Source organism: Panicum hallii, chromosome 2 (assembly GCF_002211085.1).
Source record: "Panicum hallii strain FIL2 chromosome 2, PHallii_v3.1, whole genome shotgun sequence".
Taxonomy (NCBI): Eukaryota; Viridiplantae; Streptophyta; class Magnoliopsida; order Poales; family Poaceae; genus Panicum; species Panicum hallii.
In genome coordinates, this window is record NC_038043.1 from 13,081,653 (window position 1) to 13,108,459 (window position 26,807).

Here is a 26,807-nt window from a genome sequence, read left to right on the forward strand (position 1 = left end):
GTCAACTGGAACTTGTCTTATTATTTCAGGAGCTGGAAGAAGGGTAGTCCTCTCTCCCCGAGTCGGGAGATGAACCTGTTCAGGGCTGCCATGCATCCTGTTAGCTTCTGGACATCTTTGATTGTGGCCGGAGCCCCCATAGCAGTGATGGCCATAATCTTCACAGGATTGGCTTCAATTCCTCGGTTGCTGATGATGAACCCGAGCAATTTCCCTGATGGTACTCCAAAAACGCATTTAATTGGGTTGAGCTTCCACCAAAACCTGCGTAGGCTGCTGAACGTCTCTTCCGAGTCTGCAATCAGGTCGTCGGGATTCCTGGTCTTGATGACCACGTCATCCATGTAGACTTCAACGTTCCGATGCAGCTAATCAGCAAAGCACATCTGAATCGCGCGCTGATAGGTCGCTCCTGCATTTTTCAACCCGAAAGACATAGTTTTGTAGGCTTATGTCCCGAACGGGGTGATGAATGCGGTTTTGATTTGATCTTCCTCCTTGAGCGCAGTCTGGTGATATCCCGAATAGCAATCAAGGAAGCAGAGGGGTACACAACCTGCCGTCGAGTCGATGACTTGATCAATGCGCGGTAGCCCGAAGTGATCCTTTAGGCAATGCTTGTTGAGATCGGTGTAATCAACACACACTCTCCATTCATTATTCTTTTTCCTTATAAGGACGGGATTAGCTACCCACTCTGGATGGATTATTTCTTTAATGAAGCCAGCCACGAGGAGTTTAACTATTTCCCGTTTAATTGCCTCACGCTTGTCGTGAGCAAATCTTCAAAGGCATTGCTTTTTGGGCACAGCCTGTGGGTGTACATTCAGACTATGCTCGATCAGTTCCTTGGGCACCCCTTGCGTATCCGCTGGTTTCCACGCGAATATGTCTCGGTTAGCCTGAAGGAAACTGACGAGCGTGAGTTCCTATTTCTCATCTAAGCCTGTGCCGATAACGGCGGTCTTGGATGAGTCACCCTCCTGGAGCTGGATCGACTTGAGGGCCACGTCGCCGGTCGACTGGATGCTCGACTTGCTGGCCTTTCTTGTAGGGATCTTCAGCCCGGCTTGGGAGAGCTGCTGCGCGGTCACGAGTACTTCCCCTGAAGCATCTGGCACACGCGTAGTCAAAGCATACTGGATCGCCTCCTGGTTGCAATCATATGACTTCTTCAAGTCACCTCGGAGAGTGAGTACTCCACTTCGTCATGTCATCTTGAGAAGCAAATAAACATAATATGGAACTGCCATGAATTTGGCGAGTGCCAGTCGGCCCAGTATGGCATGATAAGAAGATTTGAAGTTGGCAACTTTGAATTTAATGAACTCGGTGCGGTAGTTCTCCTCATGCCGAAGGTGACTGGAAGAACCACCATGCCAAGTGGGTACGCCGCATTACCTGGGACAATGCCGTAGAAAGGAGACTTGCTTGGAACCAGCATGTCCGTTAAGTCCAGACCCATCTTTCTCAAAGTGCTGGCGAAGATGAGGTTGAGACCACTCCCGCCGTCGATAAGCACTTTGGTGAGCTTGACCTCTACCACCACCTGATCCAGGACCAGGGGAAACTTACCGGGCTCCGAGAAGCTTGTCCACTAATCGTCGCGTGAGAACGAGATGGGGACCACCGACCAACGGAGTGGTCGTGGTACCGCCGGCTCAACAGACATGATCTCCCAGCGAAGCAGTTTCTGTTCCCGCCTGGAACTGAAGTCTCTATCTCCCCCGAAGATGACGTTGATGGTCTTTAAGGCATCTTGGAACTTCGCGTTGTGCGATTTGTCCCCTTGGTCATCCTCTTTGGGTTCTTTATCCGTTGGCTTGTTCTTCTCGCCGCCACCGGGATTGCTAAATGTCATCCGGAGGTGGTAGCAATCAATTGCCGCATGATTGGCTCCTGAATGCTATGGGCATTTCTTCTGCAGGAGCTTTTCGAACTCCTCCTGCGTCGTTGTCTTCTTGCCTCGTGAGGGACGATCCACAGCTGCGACGAGATCGTCTGGCTTGCGCTTTCGGGATGGACCCGAGTAGTCCCGCTGGCTCTTGTCGGTATGGTTATCGTTTGGATGCCTCAGGTTGCCATCATTGCACCTCGGGAACCGCTCCCGCATCTTTTCCTCCTGCTCGGACCAGTCGTGCATCATGTCATGAAGCCCTGCAACAGTTTTCGGTCTGTTCCGCCCAAAGTTTCTGTAGATGCCTGGGTCGGTGATGTTGTTGTAGAAGCAGTCGATGATGTCTTCCTCCGAGATATTCACAATGGTAGCACAGACGTCGAAGAAACAGCGTGTATAGGACCGTAGGAGCTTGTTACGTTCCTGTTTACATTGAGCAAGATCGTGACGAGTACCTGCATGAGTGATCGCCCCCTGGAAGTTGTGGATGAAGATCTTCTTGAGCTGCTCCCAGGAGTCGATCGAGTTGTTGCTGAGGCTCTCCAACCACGTGAGCGGCGCAGAGTCCAAAGTCATCGGGAAGTAGACGACCTTGGTGATGTTGGAGCCCCCTACGACTTCAATGGCGGTGGAGTAGCAATGTAGCCATTGCTGAGTAGCTTGCTTGCCATCATACTTGGTGATCCTGATCGGCTTGAAGCCCTCAGGGTACTTGTAACTGCTGAACCGTGCGGAGAAAGCTGGAAAACGGTCGCTGCAGTCAGTATCCTCTGTCTCGGCTACATCACGCTTTCTGCGCCTGGAATCAATTATGGACCGCGCATCGCGTCCTTCATTGATTCGCTGGCGCAGGTCTTCTAGGGGAGGCCTGTCAGACCCGGGGCCACCGGGCTGGGCACATTACGAAGTTTAAGAGATTAAGCCCGTCTTATCTCTTATTCATTTTGTTTATCTCTTGTTTATCCCGTTTAAATAGGAGATAGAGCTAACCAACACGGAGAGGATCTACTCGAGATGTGTTCTGGTGTGATCCCTCGACGGGAGTTGGTTAGCATCTTTGTAACTCTGACCTCTCGGATATATAAGGGAGGTCAGGGACCCCTCTCAAAACAGAAGATCATTAGGTCATTCTACATCAAAGGCAATACAAACCATACAGGACGTAGGGTGTTACGCTCCGTGCGGCCCGAACCTGTCTAAGTCTTGTGTTCCTTGCACCTTCGAGTTCCTGATCTCGGCGTCTCCTCACCCAAAACTTACCACCTTGGGCATATCCCTTGGTGGGCAGCCGGTTAAACACCGACAGCTGGCGCGCCAGGTAGGGGAGCGCGTCGAAGATCCATTGGCGAGCTCGATGGCATCGTTCAAATTCATCAGGTCAGTCCCCTCTCAGGGCACGACATTCGTTTTTGGTTCATGGGTCTGCGTCGCAGATGGTGCGGGCAGTTTCCGGCGATTCCTCCTCGACATGAAGCCAAAAACCCCCGTTGCGGATCTCCGCAGCGACCTCGACAAGTTCGTCGACGGGCTCGACAACTTGCCGCTCCACACTTCCGCAGCGCAGATCGAGATGGAGTCCACTCCAGCCTCGACTTCTTCTGGTGTTGCGGCAATTCCCCCTGGTTTGGATTCGTTCCAATCTAGGGATCTGCATAACCGATCTCAACTCGGCTTGTGCGAATCGGCCACTGATCTTCAGGAGGCCAACGCCTCTGGGTCCCTCTCCATGTTAGAGAAGGACCTGGACTTGCTACTCTAGGTCGGAAAGCCTGAAGCCACCGTGTGTCGGGGGGCTTCGGGTTGTTCCGGTGCCGGAGATCTGGTGGTCACCTCTCTGTCGGAGGGGCACGTGGTGCACTGGAGGGGCATGACGTTCCCTAATCTACTCGAGGCAGAGGGTCGCCTCGTGGCCCATCTTGAGCCCTTGCCTTTTCAAGAGGGCAGGCCTTTGGCCACCGTGGCGGAGGGGTCGACTGAACTAGTCGACGAAAGTTCTCATGAGCTCTCCTCCCGCCAGGTGCTGATGGCCGAAGAAGGCGAGGGCGATGAGGATCTCCTCATCGTCAACTTTGAAGCGATCTCCGAGGATGAGATCACAGCCGACGCTGCTAACGAGAACGATGCCGATCGCAAAGCGCGGAGGGCCAGGAACAGGGCCCGCGCTATCCGGCGGCGGAGGGCCAATGAGCGAAGGCGATCTATGCATCGCGAGCTTGACCCTGAGTTTGCCGCTGTAAGCGAGCGGGGTTTCCAGACTCCGGTGGCCAACATCGCCAGGGTAACGGCCATCCTCGAGCGCAGCCATGATCCGGAAGTGCGTCAAGCGCTCCTTTATGCACAGAGGGCCTGGATCCAGTTGGATCAGCACAACCCAGCACCCACCATTAGGGAGGAACGCGTAGGTGAGAGCCGGAGTCAGGCTCATAGCCGAACGGCTGGCGGCCGTCCTCGACACCAGCCCAGCAACGACAACGCTCGCGGGAGCCAGACCCCTGGCGGGAGGCAGCAGCCACCGCAAGGGGGTCAGCCACGACAAGCCAATCATCGACTTCCTCCGGAGGATTTGCGCCAGCACATCAATGAAGGCCGCGATGCACGGACCGTGATTTCTTCCAGGCGCAAGACCCGCGAAGAAGTCGAAAACGAAGGTACTGACTGTAGTGATCGATTTCCTGCTTTCTCCGCACGTTTCAGCAGCTACAAGTACCCAGAGGGTTTCAAACCCATTGGCATCACCAAGTACGACGGCAAGCAAGCTCCTCAGCAGTGGCTCCTTGTTACTCCACGGCTATCGAGGTAGCAGGAGGCTCGAACGTCACCAAAGTCGTCTACTTCCCGATGGCTTTGGATCCTGCGCCGCTCACTTGGCTGGAGAGCCTCGGCAGCAACTCCATCGACTCCTGGGAATGACTTAAGAAGGTCTTCATCGACAATTTCTAGGGAGCGATTGCTCGGGCAGGTACTCAACATGATCTTGCCCAGTGCAAGCAAGAACGCAACGAGCTCCTGCGGTCCTACACGCGTCGCTTCTTCGACGTCCGCGCCACCATCGCGAACATCTCGGAGGAGGACATCATCGACTGTTTCTACAACGGCATCACCGTCCCGAGCATATACAGAGACTTCGCGCGGAACAGGCCGAAAACTGTTGCGGGCCTTCATGATATGATGCATGATTGGTCCGAGCAGGAGGAGAAGATGCGGGAGCGGTTCCCGCGGCGCCACGATAGCAGTCTGCGGCGCCCAAACGACAACCGCAGCGACAAAGGCCAGCGGCACTTTTCTGGGCCACCCCGGAAACGAAAGCCAGATGATGTCATCGCGGCTCTCGATCGTCCTTCGCGGGGCAAGAAGTCGACAACTCAGGAGGAGTTCGAGAAGCTCCTGCAGAAGAAGTTCCCGTGGCACCCGGGCGCCAGCCACGCCGCCATCGACTGCTACCACCTTCGGAGGATGTTCAGCAACTCTAGTGGTGGCAAGAAGAATAAGAATCCTGCCGACAAAGAACCCGAGGACGATGATCAGGAGGATCACGGGCGCAACCCGAAATTTCAGGATGCGTCCAAGGTGGTCAACGTCATCTTCCGGGGGGGGGGGGGGACGAGGATTTCTGTTCCAGGCGGGATCAGAAGCTGCTCCTCAGAGAAATTTTGTCCATCGAGCCGGCGGTACCACGACCAGTTCGTTGGTCGGAGGTCCCCATCTCATTCTCTTGTGATGATCAGTGGACGAGCTTTTCCGAGCCTGGCAGGTTCCCCTTGGTCCTGGACCCTGTGGTGGCGGAGGTCAAGCTTACCAAGGTCCTCATCGATGGCGGGAGCGGGCTCAATCTCATCTTCGTCAACACTTTGAAGAAGATGGGCCTGGATTTCAAGGAGATGCTGGTTCCCAGCAAGTCTCCCTTCTACGGCATCGTCCCAGGTAATGCGGCGCACCCACTTGGTACGGTGGTCCTCCCAGTCACCTTCGGCACGCGGGAGAATTATCGTACTGAATTCATCAAGTTCGAAGTGGCTACTTTTGATTCTTCTTACCATGCAATACTGGGTCGTCCGCCACTTGCCAAGTTCATGGCAGTGCCGCATTATGTCTACCTGCTTCTTAAGATGCCAGGACTCAGTGGAGTGCTCACCCTCCGCGGCGACTTGAAGAAGTCGTACGACTGCAATCAGGAGGCGATCCAGTACGCTTCGACTACTCGCGTGCCAGATGCTTCGGGAGAAGTACTCGCGGCCGCGCAGCAGCTCTCCCAGACCAGGCTGGAGATCCCTTCCAAGAAGGCCAACAAGTCGAGCATCCAGTCAACTGATGATGTGGCCCTCAAGATGATCCAGCTCCAGGAGGGAGATTCATCCAAGACCGCCATCATCGGTGCGGGCTTGGGTGACAAATAGGAACTCGCGCTCGTCAGCTTTCTTCGAGCCAACCGAGACATATTCGCATGGAAACCAGCGGATATGCCAGGGGTGCCCAGGGAGTTGATCGAGCATGCTTTGAATGTACACCCGAAGGCTACGCCTAAGAAGCAACGCCTGCGGAGGTTTGCCCACGACAAGCGTGAGGCCATTAAATGGGAGATCGCTAAACTTCTCGCGGCTGGATTCATTAAAGAAGTAATCCATCCAGAGTGGGTAGCGAATCCCGTCCTTGTAAAGAAAAAGAACAATGAATGGAGAATGTGTGTCGACTACACCGATCTCAACAAGCATTGCCCAAAAGATCATTTTGGGCTGCCGCGCATTGACCAAGTCGTCGATTCGACGGCTGGATGTGTCCTCCTTTGTTTTCTTGATTGTTACTCAGGGTATCATCAGATTGCGCTCAAGGAGGAGGACCAAATCAAGACTGCATTCATCACCCCGTACGGGACTTACGCCTACAAAACAATGTCCTTCGGGTTGAAGAATGCAGGAGCAACATATCAGCGTGCGATCCAGATGTGTTTCGCGGAATGTTGAGGCCTATGTGGATGACATGGTCGTCAAGACCAGGGATTCTGATAACTTGATCGTAGATTTGGAGGAAACATTTAGCAGTCTACGCAGATATCGGTGGAAACTCAATCCCACCAAGTGCGTTTTTGGAGTACCTTGAGGGAAATTGCTCGGGTTCATCGTCAGCAACCGGGGCATCGAAGCCAACCCTGTAAAGATCACTGCCATTACTGATATGGAGGCTTCGGCCACAATCAAGGATGTGCAGAAGCTGACAGGTTGTATGGCGGCCCTGAACAGGTTCATCTCCCGACTCGGGGAGAGAGGACTACCTTTCTTCAAGCTCCTAAAACGCCAAGACAAGTTTCAATGGACGGAGGAGACCGAGCGGGCTCTACAAGACTTGAAAATTCACCTCCAGTCGCCTCCGACCCTTACAGCTCCGCTACCGGAAGAGGATCTACTACTCTACATCGCGGCGACAACCCACGTTGTCAGCAGTGCTATTGTAGTCGAGCGAGGCGAAGAAGGCCATGCGTTTGGAGTGCAGAGGCCTGTCTACTTCGTCAGTGAGGTCCTCTCCGAATCAAAGGTACGGTACCCAGCTGTTCAAAAGCTCTTATATGCAATTCTAATTACATCAAGAAAGTTGCGCCATTACTTCGACGAGTACAAGATCACTGTGATTACGGATTTCCCGCTGGCGGATATTCTCCATAATCAAGATGCCATGGGACGCATATCTAAGTGGGCAGTGGAACTGGGGGCTTTGTCAATCGACTTCAAGCCACGCACTGCAATCAAGTCACAGGCTCTAGTCGACTTCATGGCTAAATGGAGGGAGAATCAAGTCCCAACCCCAGTGGACAAGCCAGAGCACTGGACCATGTATTTTGATGGGTCCCTCAAGCTCGACGGCGGGGGCGCTGGTGTTTTGCTTATCTCCCCACGTGGCGAACAGTTGAAATATGTCCTTCAGATCCTGTGGGCGGTATCCAACAATGAAGCCGAGTATGAAGCTTTGCTTCACGGGCTTCGTTTGGCGATATCACTAGGGATCAAACGCCTACTTGTATATGGCGACTCTCTTCTTGTTGTTCAGCAGGTCAACAAGGAATGGGATTGCAACAAGGAGACAATGGATGCTTATGTGCAGGAAGTGCGCAAGATGGAAAGCAAGTTTTCCGGCTTGGAGGTTCACCATGTGTTACGGGAGCACAATGTTGGTGCAGATATCCTGTCCAAGTTGGGGTCAACGCGCGCTCAAGTCCCGCCGGGGGTTTTCGTCCAGGAGCTCGATCAGCCATCCATCAAGCCTTCTCCATAGGTAACCATCGACTCGGGTTCCCAACAACCCGATCGAGAGGTTATGGTGCTGGGGGAGGACTGGCGAGCGGCCTTTATCGACTTCATTCAAGACCAACGGCTACCAGCGGGAATTGACGCCAAGAGTGCAGAAGCGGTACGCGTCTTGCGAAGAAGCAAGGGCTTCGCCCTGGTCAACGGCAAGCTCTACCGGCGTGGCGCTCGGTCAGGAGTCCTCATGAAGTGCGTCATGAGGGAAGATGGTTACGACATACTGCGGGAGATCCACGAAGGCGTCTGCGGCAACCATGCGGCTTCAAGAACGCTGGTCGGGAAAGCATACAGGGCCGGCTTCTGGTGGCCCACTGCAGTCACCGACGCGGAGGATCTCGTGCGCAGGTGCCAGAATTGTCAATTCTTCGGCAAACAGACGCATGTTCCAGCTCATAACCTCATCACCCTACCGCCATCCTGGCCTTTTGCCTGTTGGAGCCTTGACATGATCGGGCCCTTCACGACGGCACCAGGCGGCTTCACCCATGTTCTGGTGGCTATCGACAAGTTCACTAAGTGGATCGAGTACAAGCCGATAGCCAAGTTCACGCCAGACCGGGTCGTCGACTTCATCTCATATATTATGCATCGCTTCGGCTTCCCCAACTCCATCATCATAGACTTGGGGTCAAACTTCACGGCGAACCAGTTCTGGGAGTTCTGCGAGAATGCTTGCATTGAAGTTAAATATGTCTCGGTTGCACACCCCAGGGCTAACGGACAAGTCGAAAGGGCGAACGGCTTGATCATTGACGGCCTCAAGAAGAGACTTTATGATGAAAACAGCAAGAAGGGAGGCAAATGGGTGCACGAGTTGCCGCATGTCGTCTGGGGCTTCGGACTCAGCCGTCAAAGCCACAGGACAAACCCCTTTTTTCCTCGTGTATGGATCCGAAGCTATTCTACCAGCCGATATCATGTGGAAGTCGCCAAGGGTCGAAATGTACAGTGAAGGCGAGGCGGACGAGGCGCGGCAGCTAGAGCTCGATTCTGTGGAAGAAGCTCGCTGTACCGCCCTTGTTCAGTCAGCCCGGTACTTGCAGGGGATCCGGCGATACCATGATCGCAACATCAGGGAGCGGTCATTCAGCGTCGGCGATTTGGTCTTGCGCCGTATTCAGGATGAGTCCGGCCTCCACAAGCTCAATTCAAGGTGGGAGGGCCCGTTCGTCGTCAAGCAGGTCACAAGGCCAGGGTCTTATCGACTACAATTCCCCGAGGGTCGCGAAGTCCCGAACTCCTGGAACGTTCAGAACCTGCGCAAGTTCTACCCTTAAGTCGAGGCCCGGTGATCGCTAATTCCCCGAGGGCTTAGAAGATCTCCTTCTCCCGAATCACTTCGGGGGCCATGAGCCACACGATTCGGGTTGTACATGCCTTCTTACTTCCACGATGGCCAGTGTCACGTGCAAACACATATATATCGACTTCTTGTTGCGCATGACGCGGAGGCTACGGCCACGGTCATCCCCCTTCGACTTTCGTTTCCGACAGAGCCCTCGGCTCTGACTAACTCCTCGGCACATCGAGTTCCGCCGCGACCTTCGATGGTCGCATGCGACAGCAGTCGCACTTTTTCCAACACAGTCGATCCGCTCGACTGGCTTACACCTAGTATGTTGGAAAGGCTCGCATAAAGAGCCACATCGACTACATCCTGAGTGGCTGCACTCAGAACAGTCTTGTTTTTGCCAAAAGGAATGGCAAGCTCGCGGCGCTGCCCGCACTCGCTCCTTGCAAGCTTGATCCGTCCGTCCGGGTCTTCTCCAGCTTACGGAGCACGCTCACAGCAGGAGCGACCTTCGACTACACCCCGGCCGCCGCACTCGGGACAGTCTTATTTTTAAGCCCTACGCACGGCAAACCCGCGGCGATGCTCGCGTTCTTTCCTAACAAGTTTAGACCCGCTCGATCGAGTTGTGGCTATTCTGTTAGATGAGTACTAGCTGCCCTTCGGGTCGTTGCACCCAGGGAGGCGTCTACTACTTGAGTCTCGTAAGCCTGGAACCCAATTCAGCTAGGACACGCAAACAAGTAGAGATGTCGAGTAAAGCATTTACATAAGAGAATGATTAATTGTTTCATACACCCTAATCCTGCAGTACATTGTGTACAATTTGCTCCGCTACAGGTTGGGCCTCTTGCAAGTACTCTTCGAATCGCTCGTCTGTGCAGTCCGCCGCCATCCCTTGCGCAAAGATGCTCAGCTGCGCATTCGGCACGAAGGACTTTACATAGGCGAGGGCATTACTCACACACGCAACTGGAGCTTCGGACAGAAACTTCAGCATTTTCTTCGGGGCCTCGCAGAGCCGCTCCAGCAGGGGCCGCGGGCCTGCTTCGCCTTCTTCTGGCGGATCCACCATGTCCACCAGCTCCTGGGCGGCCCCCCGGAAGTCCTCCAGCTCCTTGCGCAGCCGCTCGTTCTTCTCGCCCAGCGTCTTGACTTGCTGAAGGCAGTCGACGAACTGGCGTTCAGTGTCGCCGACCACCTTCTGCAGTCTTTTGACGTCATCTGTACGACGATACAGCATATTCTTCACGTCAGTAAGCAGCTCCTCTTTGTGTTTCGTTATTTTCCTAAGCTCTATGGCAAGGGTACTTCAGCATCTAAGCGAGGTAACTAAGGAAAACTACTCGAAGGGAGCGAGGGCCTACCTTGGTGCGCCTTTTTCTCTGCCTTGAGCTGCTCCTGGTACTCTGCTTGTTGCTCCTTGAGCTGTTGTTGGAGCTCGGAGTTGGCCTTCTCCATGTTTTTCGGGTCATTCTTGAGCAGCCAGGTCTCTCGAGTCCTTTCTTGCTTCAGTATATCAAGCTCTCGCTGCAGATAGCAATTCTTCGTGATTTCCTCGGAGATGCGCTTGTCCAGGGCAGCTAGCTCTCGCGCGTCACTCACGACCACACGGAGTTTCTCCGACTTCTTCTGGGATTTGGTGATCACATGCTGCGCAAAGGGGGAGAATGAGTCCTCAACAACTCTCTAACGTGCATATCTGGAACATTACCCGAGTATTACCATGGAGAAGTCGTATAGCTCCTTGAAAGTGCTCTTGAAGGTCTTCAGGTTCTCCGCCGACAGCAGGAGGTCATCCACCAGGTCGGTGGTGATGACGTTCTGGTGCCCTGACCCGGCCCTCAACACCTCACGGGGACTCCCCGAGGGCCCGGCGGCATCCCCGGGCGGCGGCGGCTGGACACCTGCAAGCACACAACGTGGTCAACACATTACGCCCAGACCTCGGCAACCAGCCGCGGGCGGGTAAGCGCGTACCTGTGCCATCAGTATGAGCGGCATCAGGCATCTCGACTTGTTCCCTGCCACTGGGTCCGGCTCCCTCTTGTCGGGGCTCGGGAGGCGGCAAGTCGGGGAGCGCCGCATCCGCTTCAGGGGCCACCTCTGCGGGTACTGGCCCCTCAGGCGCTGGGGGCTCGGGGCTGCAGCAGCCGAGGCAGGCACCACAGCCGTGCCTGGTTCCAGCTGGAGTTGCACGGCGCTCGCAGCCCTGGTGACATCGACAACATTGTTATCCAAGCGGGCACGAGCAGGATCTTCAAGCGATCGAAAGAAAACTTACAGTGTCGACTTCTTCTTGGCAGCCTTCTTCACCCGCCAGGCCCGTCGGGGAACGCCCGTTGCTGATGGCGAGGCCTGGTCGGCCGATGGAGGGGTCCCCGCCACGGCGATTGTCACCGCGGCGGCGATAGAGGGGCCTGCCTCCACCCCTTCGGGTTCAGTCCCGGGTGGCAGAGCAGGGAGACTGCAAGGGGACGCTGTCAGTACTCAGCATCATGGAAACTTTGCAACTGGCCAAAACAGCAATTCCGTACCTGGAGGACTCGACTTCTTGGGCCTTGCGTTTGCGCACCTGGCGCTGGCCCTTCGGCACCGGTGGCAGAGCGCCGGCCAACTCCACGCTCTGGTCGGAGGAGTTGTCCTGGCGCGGCTCCCCTCCGGTTCCTTCGCTCGCCTGTGAGCCCACGCACTCGGTGGACCCGCTGCTGCCCTGAACCGCAGCAAGGCGAGCCGTCTTGGTGGCAACGGCAGCAGCAGGGCGCGGTTCTCCTTCGGCTTCTCCTCCCGCCTGCGAGTCCACGCGTTCGGCGGACTCGCTGCTGCCTTGTGCTGCAGCAAGGCGAGCCTTCTTGGCTGCCGTGGCTGCAGAAGGGAGGAGGTGGTACGCTCGGGGGAGGTCCGGCTGCGGCGGGTAGCTGCAGTACAGCTCCGAGTGTCCCTGCAGAAAGTTCTTCAGTTCAGTACCGGTGCAGTAGCGGGTTTCTTTAGTAAAAGAAGTCGAATACTTACCGGCGGGGGCGGATTCTGCGCGGAGAATAAGGTGGGCACGTACGGTACGGTGTTTACGTCCAGCAGCACCCGCTGAACCCGCTGGAGCACGACTTCGTCTGGCACCTCCTCTGTGCACATGCGAGAAGGGTCAGCGGGGCCGGTGTACTCGAAGCCCAGGAAACATCGCTGTTGGATGAGTTGGACGCGGCGCTTGTAAAATGAGAACATGACGGAGGCGCCGGTCACTCCCTCCTTCTTCAGCGTCTCGATGGCCTCCAGCAGCTCTTTGACCTGTATCATCTCCATGCCGGAGGGTTCAATGTTCCATTCCCCCCTCACCACGGGCGGTCTGCTCGACTTTGTCGGCAGGTGGGAGCATGGTTTTCGATGTAAAACCATAGGTTTTTCCATCCAGGAAGGTTTGAGGGGAATTTATATGAAAGATATTTTTCGCCGACCTGCTGTCGCAGTTGGATGCCGGCGCCCCCCACCACGGCTAGTTTCTTTGTGGTAGGCTGGGGTTTGACGCGGAAGAGGAAGCGGAACAGATCCCAGTGGGGTTCAATTCCGAGAAATGCTTCGCAGAAATGGATGAAAATAGAAATATGGCAAACGGAATTCGGGTTGAGGTGATGGAGCTCAAGCCCGTAGTAGTAAAGAAGGCCACGAAAGAAGGAACAAGTGGGAAGGGCCAATCCCCGTTCGGCAAAATGGAAGAATGTGACGATTTCGTCGACATTCTCCATGGGAAAGGGCTCACGGAATGAGGGGCGCCAGTTGACAAGGTTCTTCTCTTGCAGCAACCCCTCGGAAACCAATTTTTTCAGATTGTTGAGGGAGCACTTACTGTGTGTCCACCCCGTCGTCAATGGCTCCGCATCCTTCTTCATTTCTTCGATCTCTTATTTCTTGGACGCCATCTCCGACGCGCCGGCCACGAGATGCTCGGGGGCTGCGGGGAGAGGGGCGGGGAGGTCGGAGTGGGAGGTTTTCTTAGGGGGAAGGCGGCGGCGTTTGGCTCAGATTGGGGTTTTGGCGGTTTTTGGCGGAATGCGGACTGAAAGCGCAATTTTCCCTCCTATTGCCGCGGGGTTAAGTAACCAGCGGGATGGGGAAAAGTTACTGTTCTGAAGTTCAAGAGTCGTTTTGTGGAATATTCCGAAGGTGAGGGGTCGTTTGGTGGTCTGATTGGATTAAATATTCAATTAATCATTTTTTCAGGGCTAATTAGCCCGAAAAAAGGGGTTTTTCGAATCTTTGGTCTAATTACATCATTTGTATCATCACTTTGGTCTCCCCTTAACGTGTCATTGTTTAGCCTGTATGCCACGATTTTTGGACCCTTATCTCCAATTTGGTGGGATTTGGATTCAAGGCTCGGGGGCTGCAGGGTACGTGGCATCGACTACTTATTTTTTAAATTTCTTTGAAGGATAAGGAGGATTACAGATTAATGGGACCCTCAGCCTGATTCTCCGACTCAACCTAAGGCTCGGGGGCTACTCCATATGGAGTGCGATTTTTAAATCGCACGCCATAACAAAAATTCGGGGCATGAGCACCTCATAGCTTCGATGCAGACAGGCAAGTACTCGAAGAAGGACTTCAAGACGAAGCTTTGGAAGAAGTCGAAGACTACTTCGAAAGTACTCGATAAGCCTGCAGTACTTAGCTACGAAGAGCTCGGGGGCTTGTCAGACCCGGGGCCACCGGGCTGGGCACATTACGAAGTTTAAGAGATTAAGCCCGTCTTATCTCTTATTCATTTTGTTTATCTCTTGTTTATCCCGTTTAAATAGGAGATAGAGCTAACCAACACGGAGAGGATCTACTCGAGATGTGTTCTGGTGTGATCCCTCGACGGGAGTTGGTTAGCATCTTTGTAACTCTGACCTCTCGGATATATAAGGGAGGTCAGGGACCCCTCTCAAAACAGAAGATCATTAGGTCATTCTACATCAAAGGCAATACAAACCATACAGGACGTAGGGTGTTACGCTCCATGCGGCCCGAACCTGTCTAAGTCTTGTGTTCCTTGCACCTTCGAGTTCCTGATCTCGGCGTCTCCTCACCCAAAACTTACCACCTTGGGCATATCCCTTGGTGGGCAGCCGGTTAAACACCGACAAGGCCGATGATTGGCCTGTCGCAAGTTGCCTCCTGGAGGTGGCTGCTGCCTCCTGCCAGAGGCCTGACTCCCACGAGCATTGTCATTGTTGTTGCTGCGCTGGGGTCGAGGATAACCGCCTGCCGTTCGACTGTAAGCCTAGCTTCGGCTTTCGCCCACGCGCTCCTCCCTGACGGTGGATGCCGGGTTTTGTTGATCAAGCTGAATCCAAACCCTCTGCGTGTAACGAAGTGCTTGACACAAATTTGGATCATTACTGCTCTCGAGTATGGCAGTTACCCTGGCGATGTTGGCCACCGGGGTCCTGAAGCCCCGTTCGCTTATGACAGCGAATTCGGCGTCTAGCTCGCGATGCATAGATCGCATGCGCTCATTGACCCTCCTTCGCCGGGCTGCGCGAGCTCTATTCCTGGCCCTCCGTGCCTCACGATCAACATCGTTTTCGTCGCCGACGTTGGCTGTGGCCTCATCTTCAGATATCGCATCAAATTCGATGATGGGCAAGTCGCCATCATCCTCGCCCTCTTCCACCATCAGCACCTGGCGTGAGATGAGCTCATCAGAGCTCGCTTCGACTAGCTCGGTCGACTCCTCTGCCACGGTGGCTAATAGCCTGCCATCCTGAAAAGGCAAGGGCTCAAGGTGTGCCATAAGTCGGTCTTCGGCCTTGAGTAGATCAGAGAGTTTCATGCCCTTCCAATGCACGAAAACGCCCCTCTGGAGTGGAGGTGATCATCAGACCGTTATTACCAAAACAACCCGCAGCCCCCCGACGTGCACTGGCTTTGGGCTTTTCGAGTTGGAGTAAAGAGTCCAAGTCCTTCTCCAATGTGGAGAGGAACTTGGAGTCGTTGGCCTCCTGAAGATTAGTGGCCAAATTGCATAGACCGAGTCACGATCGGTTACGTAAGTCCTCAGATTGGAACGAGTCCAACCCGAGCAAGGTTGTTGCAGCGATGGATGGAGTCGCGCCAAAAGCAGACTCCTCCTCGATCCTCGTAGCGGAACCAGTGATTGACAAGTCATCGAGATTATCGACAAACTCGTCGAGATCGCTATGAAAACTCGCCGCGGGAGTTTTTCGGCTTCATGTCGATGAGGAATCGACGGAAACTGCCCGCACCATCTGCGACACAGACCCACGAGCCGAAAACAAACATCGTGCCCTGAGGGGGCACAACACTGGTGAACTTGAACGATGCCATCGAGTTCGCCGGTGGATCTTCGATGCGCTCCCCTACCTGGCGCGCCAGCTGTCGGTGTTTTACCGGCTGCCCACCGAGGGGTATACCCGAGGTGGTAAGTTTAGGTTTGGAGACGCCAAGATCAGAAACTTGAAGGTGCAAGGAACATAAGATTTGTACAGGTTCGAGCCGCGATGTGCGTAATACCCAACATCCTGTATGGTGGTTTGTATTGCCTTGGGTGTTGATGTTTTGTTTTGAGGGGGTCCCTGCCCACCCTTATATCCGGGAGGACAAGATTACATGAATCCTAGTCCAATACTAGCCAAGGAATCATACTCGAGTACAACTCGAGTAGTTTCCTTCTGTACCGACTAGCCCTATTTCGCATACGAGTAGAGTACAACATAGATAAGGTATAGGACATGTCCTATCCCCTAATCTTATATAAACTACGTTATGTATATAGTCCCGTAGTCCCGGGTCTAACATAGAGGCCCTTGATATAGAGGCCCTTTTGTTTCATCGCTGGTGTCTCGAAGGTCTTCAAACATAATTGCCAACTTATCTTCATGTTGAAATCTTTTTACCTTGAATCTAGTACAGCCCTTTATTTCCAGTCACATAATAAGCATTTGCCATGTTGTAATCTGAAAATTGTTAAAGCACTTACTTTTTGTTGTTCTCTTCCACTAAGTCTCTGGTATAACAATATTATTATGTGCTTCATCCCATCCAATACCAGTCTTCTTATTGATCAATTGCTTCCAAATACCATAATATGTTTTCAGCGTATCCTATTTGTTCTTAAATTGCTTCCTAGTATACACAATCCCTATCCTCTCTTTAAACTTTGATATCACATTTTTGTACCAAATATTAATCAGGTGAGTGTTTGATCAATTTCCTTTTAAAACTTCATCGGCAAAAATATCACATACTATCCTAATGTTCTCATCATGCCAATCAGCAACATTATTACCAACAAAATCAAATTCATAAGGGAAACAAGAATTAGTCAATACTAATTGCAGTAACCACATCCATTGTCATATTAAAAGAATAGTAACCACATGTATTGGAACAACAGCAATCATATTGCACCTAAGACTATTATCTTTCTCATCACATTGCAAAGAGCAGTAACCATACCTTGCACCGGTGTCATCGACATCAACGAAACTAGCAACAATAGAAGCTGATGGCGCTGGCCTAGGTGCGCGGCCACCATGTCGCTAGTAGAGGCACCCCAAGCTGTAGAAGAAGTGGCCCAAATCAGCACGGCTTCATCCCCCGTTCGTCACCATGGACATCTTGAGAACTCATGTCATTTGCCAACATCGAAGCTCCAATAATGCCGATCGATGTGCCAGCCTCCGAACGAATCCAATCCGACCTAAGTGCCACCACCGCTTCCGCAAACCATTTAGGCCACCCCAATGACCAGGCACGGTAGTGGCTCCAGCAGTGCGTCCTGACCCGCCGGTCACGGCGGCCCTCGCAGGTCCTGGCGTACCAGTCACGCCGTATCCTAAGGCGCATGGAGCCGTGAGGCCGGCACGGCCGCCGCCGCTACGCAAGGCCACGTGTCGGCCGTGCTAGCCCTGCTGCGCCTGGCGCCTTGCTCGCCCAGATACCGAGAGGCGCTCCCACCGCTGTGAGGTGGGCGCGTAAGGAGTTAGATGTTTCTTTCTTGGGGATAGCTTCCTGGTACACATTGATCATATGCCTAGAATCTTATCAAATTTGGTGGGCAAAATCTCTCGATTCATGATTTCTTGAATCTGCTCGGGCCCTGTCGGAAGTTCCGACAGGTGCCTTAATAGTCCCATCTGATTAATTTTGATCACATCTATCAATCTATCCTAATTTTCATCTTACATACTCAGATGGCTTGTGAAAAGAGAGGAAAGCAGAGGGCTTCTTCATCGGAAATTGAATCATTTCCTTCATCTGATTCCGAAGCAAATCAAGAAGCTTCACCTATGGCTCATCATGCTGGCTAGAGAAAGGCAAATGCCAAGGCTCCCTTGCGCTCTCGTGGTCGTGGAAGACCTAATCCATAGGGCACTTCTGCTCACGGCGTTCATCAACGCATAAAGCGTACCTCTGCTCCGGGCACTCATATATCAAATGCTGGAGAGTCCACAGAGTATCTTGAGAGGATCATCCTCCGGATGCAGCCCCCAATTAGGCAAATTGCTCTACAGTATAATGGGACTTGTCCAGTGGATTACACAAAGGGCAAGCATGATCTTTATGCTTTAAGATATGATGATCCATCTGAGTATGGCAACGAGCAGTAAGGAAATGTCCATTTTTGGATGATTTTCATGCAGATTGGTATGTATCTGTGATCCTTTGCAAATCTCATCCCACCACCGAGATAAAATTGACTTGCCGGTGGTAAGGGAAGTCAAAGATGCTTGTAGAAGGATGAATCTCACATCAATCATGTCCTTCAACTGTGATCGGAATGAGGAGATCATTGCTCAGTTCTATTCAACTCTTTATGTCAACCGCTCAACCAAAACCTTTCATTGGGCTATTCAAGGCAAGCCTTTCTATGTTGAATATGCTTACTTCGCAAGCATTCTTGGGTTTTCTAATGTTGATCTTATGAGAGAGAGGATACATGAGGAGGAAAACATACTTGATGATGGAGAACTTCACTTCATGTATGAACAGTGCATATGGTGACATTAAATTTGGGGCAATACATGGTTTGACACCTTACTACAAGCCGCTCAACCAACTATTCCGTTACACTTTGTGTCCCAAAACTGGTGATTCAGACAACATCTCCAATATTTCCAAGAACCTGCTTGCTAGGATGGCTCCAACAAGAATGAGTTTAGCGTCTTTGACTTCATTTGGGATCAAATCATCATCTGCTCTGTTTCACCAAAGAAAGGCTGTCATTACGCACCATACATCTTTTCCATGGTCAAAGAAGTGACAGGTGTACATATCTTGACCGATAAGGGCCATCAAGTATACAAACCTAAGCAATGTCAACTTCAGCGCCTTCTCAAGCTTGGAGCTCATACGCCTCGCCACTCCACTCTAGGACCATCACATGCTCCTAGCTCTCATGGTCCTTCAAGTTCTCATGGTCCATCTAGCTCTTAAGGTCCCTCGAGCTCCCGTGGTCCTCCTCCTCGTGCCCCAAAGAAGAAAGGAATTCTAAGTTTCATCTCTCAAGGCTTATTTGCATGTTTCAATGTGGGTCATCACAATGCGCAAGAAATTCATGACCACAAGAAGCATGTGGATGAGCAGCTCCTCAAGATTGAGGCAAGACAAAAGGAAATCATGGCCAAGTATGACATGCCTCACTCACCTCTTCGTGCTCCCATGGACTTTCCTTCTCCACCGACTTTTTACAACCCTTGGGAAGAGGTGGGTGGACCTTCCATGATGTTTGGGGCTCCTCAAGTTGACGAGGATGAAATTGAAGAAGACTTGGGTGGCCGTGACGAGTCGTATGAGGAAGAAGAAGAGGATATTTTTGCTGCCGACACACCCACAGATGAGAAAGAAGAAGATGACGATGATGATGAGAGTAGTGGCTATGGAAGGGCCTCTCCTTCTTGGTGCTTGATGCCAAAGGGGGAGTGAGCTCACAATAGGCGCCACTTGGGAGGGATTTGTGGCCGCTTTATCTATCTTAGCTTCATCATTGAACATTGAACTTTAAATTCTAATGCTTGTGGATATGTGAGACTTGTATTTGTGTAATGTGTGGTGTGCCAAGTGCGACTTTTAACTTTGTAAGACTTATTTGAGATTTTCTATGCTAGTGTGATCTTAGAACCTTATTGCTTTTGTGATGCTCATGACTTGGTGCTTATTTATTTTTGCTTTGTTGTTGTGATATATCTTATCATATGCATCACGTTGATATCTATCACACTTTGCACCCCACGAATGCAATAATATTGAAGAAATCTTTCTTAATATATGCAAATGGCATTTGAGGCCACTTTTGAATTTATCTTGATGAATTCACATATTAAGGGGGAGTTCAACTATACGATTGAATTCAAAATATTTTATTAAATTTATTGTGTCTTAATTGTGTTGTCATCAATCACCAAAAAGGGGGAGATTGAAAGTGCATTTGGCACCCCTAAGTGGGTTTTGGTGTTGATGATATACAAAATTAAGGAGCTAATGGGTTTATCGAGTTATGGATAGGTTAAAACTCAATGAAATAAAAAAGAGCAAGAAAAGACGCCAAATTTGCTTAAAGGACGGTGTTGGGCTTAAAATAAGATCTTTTAATATTTTTCTATTTTAAATTTGAGTACAGGAAACACCGTACTATTAAGAGGGATGCAAATGGATAGCATGAAGGTGTCAAGTGCTTATTTGAGATGCTAACCATCAAGGAGAGACACAGAATCACACACTTGTGCACCTAGTTTTCTGACTGTTTCAGTGTGCGTCGGAAGTTCCGACAGGAGGTTTTTGGAAGTTTCAAAGTTCCGACAGGGGGTTCTCGGCCAGCCAGTTTTAGCTGGGTCAAAAGTTCCGACCCTGTGTCGAAAGTTCCAATAATCACTTAACCAGTGCACTAACGGCTAGTTTTTGGGGCTCGAGTATTTATACCCTCTCAGCCCTTCTTTCATTTGCTGTAGACTTAACCCGAGACAAACACCTCCAAAAATACTACTCCTCCCCATTCCCTCCTTAAGCTAATCCTTTAGTTGATTTGAGCTAGGGATTGGGTGAGAGCAAGATTAGGGTGTGAGACTCAACCATTTAAGGGAGAGGGCCGCCAAGTTCATCTCAAGAGCACTTGAAGCATCTTCATCCTTCGATTCGCGTTTGTTAGTCTTGAAGCTTGCTTCTAAACGGTTTGGTGTCGCCCGTGGAGCGTCCTCTTGTGTGTGTGCACCCTGGGAAGTTTGTATTGCCCTATCCTTTATGAATTTTATAGTAAGTGACTCAATCCTTCTTTGTGGTTGATTGAGTGAGGTAATGGGTTAATGGAAGACCCGGTTCTTTGTGAGCTGCTCAACGGAGATGTAACTTCCTTAGTGGAAGTGAACTTCGGGAACAAATCTCTTGTATCTTGTGTTTATTGCATTTATTTAGTTCTTGTTGACCTAGAGTTTATTTTATGTCAATCTATGTACTCGAGTTGTTGTGCTTGCAAAGATCACCTCAAGAAATCTTTCTAGTATCATTGTGCAACTTTTGATTCAGCCGGATTTTGCAGTTTCAAGTTTAATTTTGAATTTTATCTGAGAACTTTTCTTTTGTCGGAAGTTCCGGTCCTGTGTCGGAAGTTCCGACCTGTCAGAACTTGCTACACAGTGTCGGAAGTTTCGACAAATTTAGTTGCTGTAAAGAATTTATGCCTATTCAACCTCTCTCTGGCATCACCAAGATTCTTTCACGTAAAGAAGTAAATAGACTTAAGAGAGTGCGTGCTTTTCCAATAGAAGTGCCACTGTGTGAGAAAAGAAATAAATAAATAAACAATATGAAATAGTGATAAGATTAAAGTTTAAAAAGGAAAACAAAGATCAAGTAAAAGAAAATGAATACAAATATGAAGTTGAGAAGAAAATTACATTTTAGTAAACAACTAATAATGTATTGTAACATAATATTTGCAAGTCTATAAATCATAATACGAAAATGGCAGGGATAGCATAGGTTGATATTTCAGTGGCCTATCATTGTTGGCTGTGTTATGGACCGGTTATGATCCTTTAGCACTGTGGGTTCTAAAGCAACTAATAATAGAGTGGCAACAATGATGATGTGTCATATATTAGTATATAACAAATATAGTCGACATTCCTAGATTTTAAAAAAAAAGGAAAATAAAAATGAACAAATGAAATGAGTTGTTCTTTATCTCAATTCCACCTTTATGGAATTATCAAAATGTTAACAAAGAAATACAATGTAAAGTAGGGACCACATATATGCTTTTAACAAAAACATAGACTCGGTTAAAATGTGATCAATATGTGAAGACATATAATAACCAAAATGTTAATATTGGTTTCTCCAATGTTAAAACATAGAAAAAAATTCAAGACTAGCTGAGGGAAAGTTCAAATTCAAGATTAACTCAATAATTTTCTTCTTCTATTTAGCAACGACCTTATCAAATTCCTCTTCAAAGATGAAATCTCAATGAGTTGGTTTTTTCCTCATCTATCAGCTAGTGCTTGCATTTTAGGCAATGATGATTTGTTTAAACAACGGTAGAGTTACGAAGGAGAATACGGTGACTATTGGTGCGGTGGCTATATCTAATGTGGCGGTATGGGTTATTTGTGGGGACCGGTAAATTGGTGGTGGTCATCCTTGCGTTAGTGTTGGGTTTAGCATAGGGTAATCAATAGTTTAGATTACCACATGGCAATCAATTTTGGGTGGGAGGTTAGATCTAGCTCGTACTGCATTCGAGGTGGCATGGAGGCTTGGAGTTTAACGTGACGGTGGCTGCAGCTTATGAGAGCTCGAGGGTAACTGGTTTGGACTTGGAGGCTGGCTTGGTGTCGGTGATTTAGATGTGATGGTGAAGGAGTGGCAAGGTGGTGGCAGGGGCGGGGCCATGTGTATTTACGGGTATTCAGCTGAATAGCTAAAATTTTTGGCAAAAAAATTTATATATTATAATAATATACAGCACGTACAAGTATAAGTATGAAAAACTAAAAAATTAAGACTTTCCAATCTTTGCATCTTGGGCTCAAATAGCCCACTACTCCCCCGTCCTCCGGGCCCATTTCCGGCAGCCCAACTGCTCCCCTCCCTCAATGGGTGCAGACGGCCTAAACTGCTATCGATTTCCTTCCCCTTCGGCCCTTCTCCTGCCCGCCGTGACCCGTCCCGACTCCTGCAGCAGGGGCCAGCGGCGGCGGCGAGCTCTAACGCTAGTGGGCGGGCAGCAAGGACCAGTAGCGGTGGCGTGGCGGTGGCCTAGCGGCGCGGCGGCCGGGCGCTGGGCGGTTGGGCAGGGGGCGGGGGCCCCGGGCGGCCTAGCAGCGGTGGCAGGACCAGCGGGGCTGCGCGGTGCGCGCAACGTAGGGCTGCCACCGGATGCAGCTGCGGCTGCTGTGCCTGTGTAGGCGGCACCGGCACACCGCACACCGACGGCCCTCTTCGGTTGTTCCTTTTCCTCTCTACTCTGTGCAATTCTAAGAAAAGAAAGGTGAGCATAGAGCACTGAGGATGAGTAATGTACAATTTGTGCAATTTCGATTGGAGATTGCTTGTTAATTTATAATAATTTTAGATTAATGCAATGATTTGAGTGATTGCAATATTTAGATTCAAATCATGAAGAGAAAGAAGGGTAGTAGTGCTATGAATCTGTACTTTAGGCTGCTAAATTCTTTTTGTTCTTTAAAATTTTTGAAGGTAATGACTTTATAGCAGCAGGCCGTAATTTTGCTCCTCTGCACGGCATACTCGATCCGCCGTCCATCCACCATTGAGCGGCCACAAAGATAGGCAAGTTTCCACCCACCGCGTGAGACTGTTCCCCGAGCCCCCTAATTAGTCATTTCGCCCCTTTCCCCCTCTCTTAGGGTTAGCCCCTCTCTCCTTCGCGTTCCCGATGCGATTCCTCCTTGCAGCCCTAAGATCCAGAGATTTCAAGCGGTGATAAGCGTAGATCGGAGTAGGAGAGGTGAGGGGCACGCACGGAGGTGAGTCAGTGCCCATTTTTTCCTTTGATTTGTTGATGTTCTTCCATTATTTTCATGTGAAACGAACTGACTTTTGGAGGATTTTTTCCGATGGGTTTTCCAGCGGAGATGTGGTGAGATTCAGTTGGTGGTGGAGGATATGATGCACATGAAGGTGAGAAATAGCTTGTACAGGAGATATTTTTTTGTGTTCGGGGATCGATTTGATTTGGGTGTTATTTTCCAGGTTTTTGGTAGAGGGAGAAGCCCAAATCGAGGAAGGAGGAGGAGGAGCCCCGCGATTGGAGGTGAGTCTCGATTCCAGCATCCTGCTTCCAGGGCTCCGATGACACCACGGCGAGCAGAGTGGACTTCAATGGGTGCCCATCTGCTTCGATGTAAGACTACGGGGAGATCTCCACCTCGCTCACTCCCACTTCTCTCTGTCTCTCCCGCTTCCTCTCCTGCAAATTTTGTCGTCGGCGCTTTGGTGGCCATCGTAGCCTGCCCCCTCTAGTCAAGCCTGTCATTGCCATGATCCACTGCCATAGTTACTCTTAGCAAATACTATAAGATGAGTTTGTGAGCACGCTCTGCAATTTTGTGCTGAGATTCTAATTTCCTCCAAATTTGTCTAGCGATACAGAAAAGGTAGACTATGTCGTCGAAGAACAACTGCTACAAGGAGAAGACGATGTGGCTGAACTAAGGAATCCACAGTACATGTGCTTTTTATTTGTTCTGCACTTTTATTAGCGGCAAGTGATTTGTTACTTGACAAATAGAATACAAGTTGTGTCTGAAGGAAAGAAGGAACTAGAATATATAGGAGCCATTTTTGAGACCTTACCTGCATAAAACTCCTGTTCTATGGCAGAATTCAATTCTGTAAATCCAAGTTTTATTTGCGCATATAATATGATGGCATGGCATATTTGCTATTAGAAGTCATGATATCCTCAGAAATGACATAATCTCTTGCTAAGATAAGATATGACATAATCTCTTGCTAAGATAAGATATACTCCACCCTAAATTATGAGCACTGAAGAACAAGGCTGTTCATACATTTTTGAATGAACTATTTGATGTACACATGCTTACGCTGTAGTGTTATCCTATCCATGCAAATTATGACTTTCCTTTTTTATTTGGTATATCAAATTGTATGCCCATATAGTTCATAATTTTCCATCAATGTATAAGTTTGACGCATCTGTTCTCTTTTCTCGGGTTCTTTGCCTTGTGCTATTCAACATGCTTGCATTGGTACCCTTGGGCACTGAGTTTGAGAGAACTATGGATCAGTCCATCTCACATCTCACATATTATGGAAAAATATGATTCTCAAGTAGGCAATAAAAATGAACAGGAATTTTAGGAAACAAATATCGTTCCGGATTATCCAAAACAATATGCTTCATTAGGCAATAATATGATTCTGAACTAGGCAAAACTGTTTACTTCATTAACCAATGTTTAGTTTAGAATTTTATAATTTATTTTCATGGGCTGCCTAAAGTACTAGATAATATCAACTATCAGCACTGGTATTTAACACAGAACCTAGTTCTTTAGCCTGATCTGACCACATGGGAGTAAATGCTATGTGTGCAGTCATCTTGAGAGTACATATTCAAAATTCATTAGGCTATAATATGGGCTAAATTAGGCAGTTATGTAGTTCTTAATTAGGCAATAATATGGCACTGAAAAGGCAAAATAGTTTACTTTATTAGGCAATGTTATTTAACATCTAATTTCCAGTATGTCATAGAGAGATAACAACATTCCTACTAATCTAAGCATGTCCTTTAGAACTATTGTTCAGTTTTTGTAGCATGATCTGAACTATGACAGAATAGGAGCATCCCTACAAGATCCTATCTCTTGCTCCTTTCATTAGACATGTTCCTTTTTTTTCCTGTATGGAGGGATACGAGGCTCTCTGGCAAACATACCATAAGAGCATGGGTACACTTAATTCACACTGTCCCGCCTTTATTCAATTGTGCGCTTTCTGATATGTACACAAAACAAATATCTAGTTCAGTAACAAAGTAGTTTAACAACATTTAACTGGCATTTAAGTAGTACTGAGGTAGCAATTTAACAATATTTGGTAGGCAATTTCAAAATGGTCAGCCCAAGCATTTAGATAATACTTAGCTATTTTCGTGCTCAAGTGTAGTTCTTGACTCAAACGGAGCACTTGTGTTTATATAGATGCTCTAATTCTGCGTGTGTGTGCACAAATATCCTAACAGAGGTGCTTCTATTGTTACATCTACAGTGAAGGAGGCTACCCAAATGATTTATGAATATATATCTAAAGGACGAACCATGGTTAACATTACTCTGCAAGAAGATGCAGTAAGACTTCATTCACTCTTAGATTTTAAAAAGGTAGTATTTCTTTGCTTGTCCATGATCAAGGTCCGAAAAAACTATATTGTGGCAGACTAGATATGAATGAGATCATCAATGATGTGACAACAAAAACTAGTGAAGCTTCATTTTACGCGGACAATTTCTCCTGCACCTACTCTTCTGAGGTGAGCTCCTTGAGAAATTTTAGTTCTTTTTAGTGGCCATAACATCTTAAACTTTTGTAATGTGCCCATACTGAGTAAGATGGTGAATGATACGGTTTCTTTTTCTCTCGGTAATAGATCATTCATGCCATCTCCTTCAATTGTTGTTGCAGCCCTTATAAATCTACATATCTTTTACCTCTTTTAATTATATTGTTGTTTGATGCTCTTACCTCCAAAAATGCTCTTGCCTCGACAAACACAATGATGCATCGACACTTTTTATGTAGGATAGTTATGCTAGGTCAACAAGCAACTTGTCCATTGTGATGTCGCATTTTTGTGTTCTTGTTTTAGCAATCTTTCATATGTTGATGAATTTAGTATTTTGATTCTACTGATCAATTTTTGCAGCAAACATTCATTTTTAGTTTGGCATTTCTTGTATTCAGTTAAGCATTTTTATATTCTGATTATCTGATTCAATTCTTTGTTTGGTGCTAGAATAGACTCACACAGATCTGATGATGGAGCTGGTTCAAGCTTTTTTGGTTCTAGACGATGAGGCCTGAACACATGTTTTTTTTGTGAATGTGTTAGATGGGTAAAACTGCCTTTGTATATGTTGTAATTTGCTTACAGTTATTCAATACTTTGCTTATAAGGTTCCAAACGTTGCTTTATTTTGTTCGTAACCGCTGAGTTGAATTACCTGTATTAAAATGGTAGAAACCTCCAGAAGCAAGAGGGGTAGCGGTGTGGGTCTGAATCTGTCGGAAAACATTACTATTTTACTAATGATTGGTGCCAGGTCAGCTTCTTGAA

General features: G+C 49.3%; 1 long non-coding RNA gene across 4 annotated transcripts; it reads left to right on the plus strand.

The window, feature by feature from the left end:
• The first annotated feature begins 23,282 nt into the window (after positions 1-23,282).
• Positions 23,283-26,807, plus strand: LOC112880738. Of its 4 annotated transcripts, none has more exons than XR_003226426.1 (6): positions 23,283-23,469; positions 23,573-23,623; positions 23,696-23,846; positions 24,087-25,821; positions 25,910-26,003; positions 26,487-26,807. It is a non-coding gene; the product is annotated as an uncharacterized LOC112880738 (long non-coding RNA). The 4 variants fall into 4 exon arrangements; XR_003226427.1 differs by having other exon boundaries at positions 25,915-26,003; positions 26,492-26,807; XR_003226424.1 differs by having other exon boundaries at positions 23,284-23,469; positions 26,492-26,807.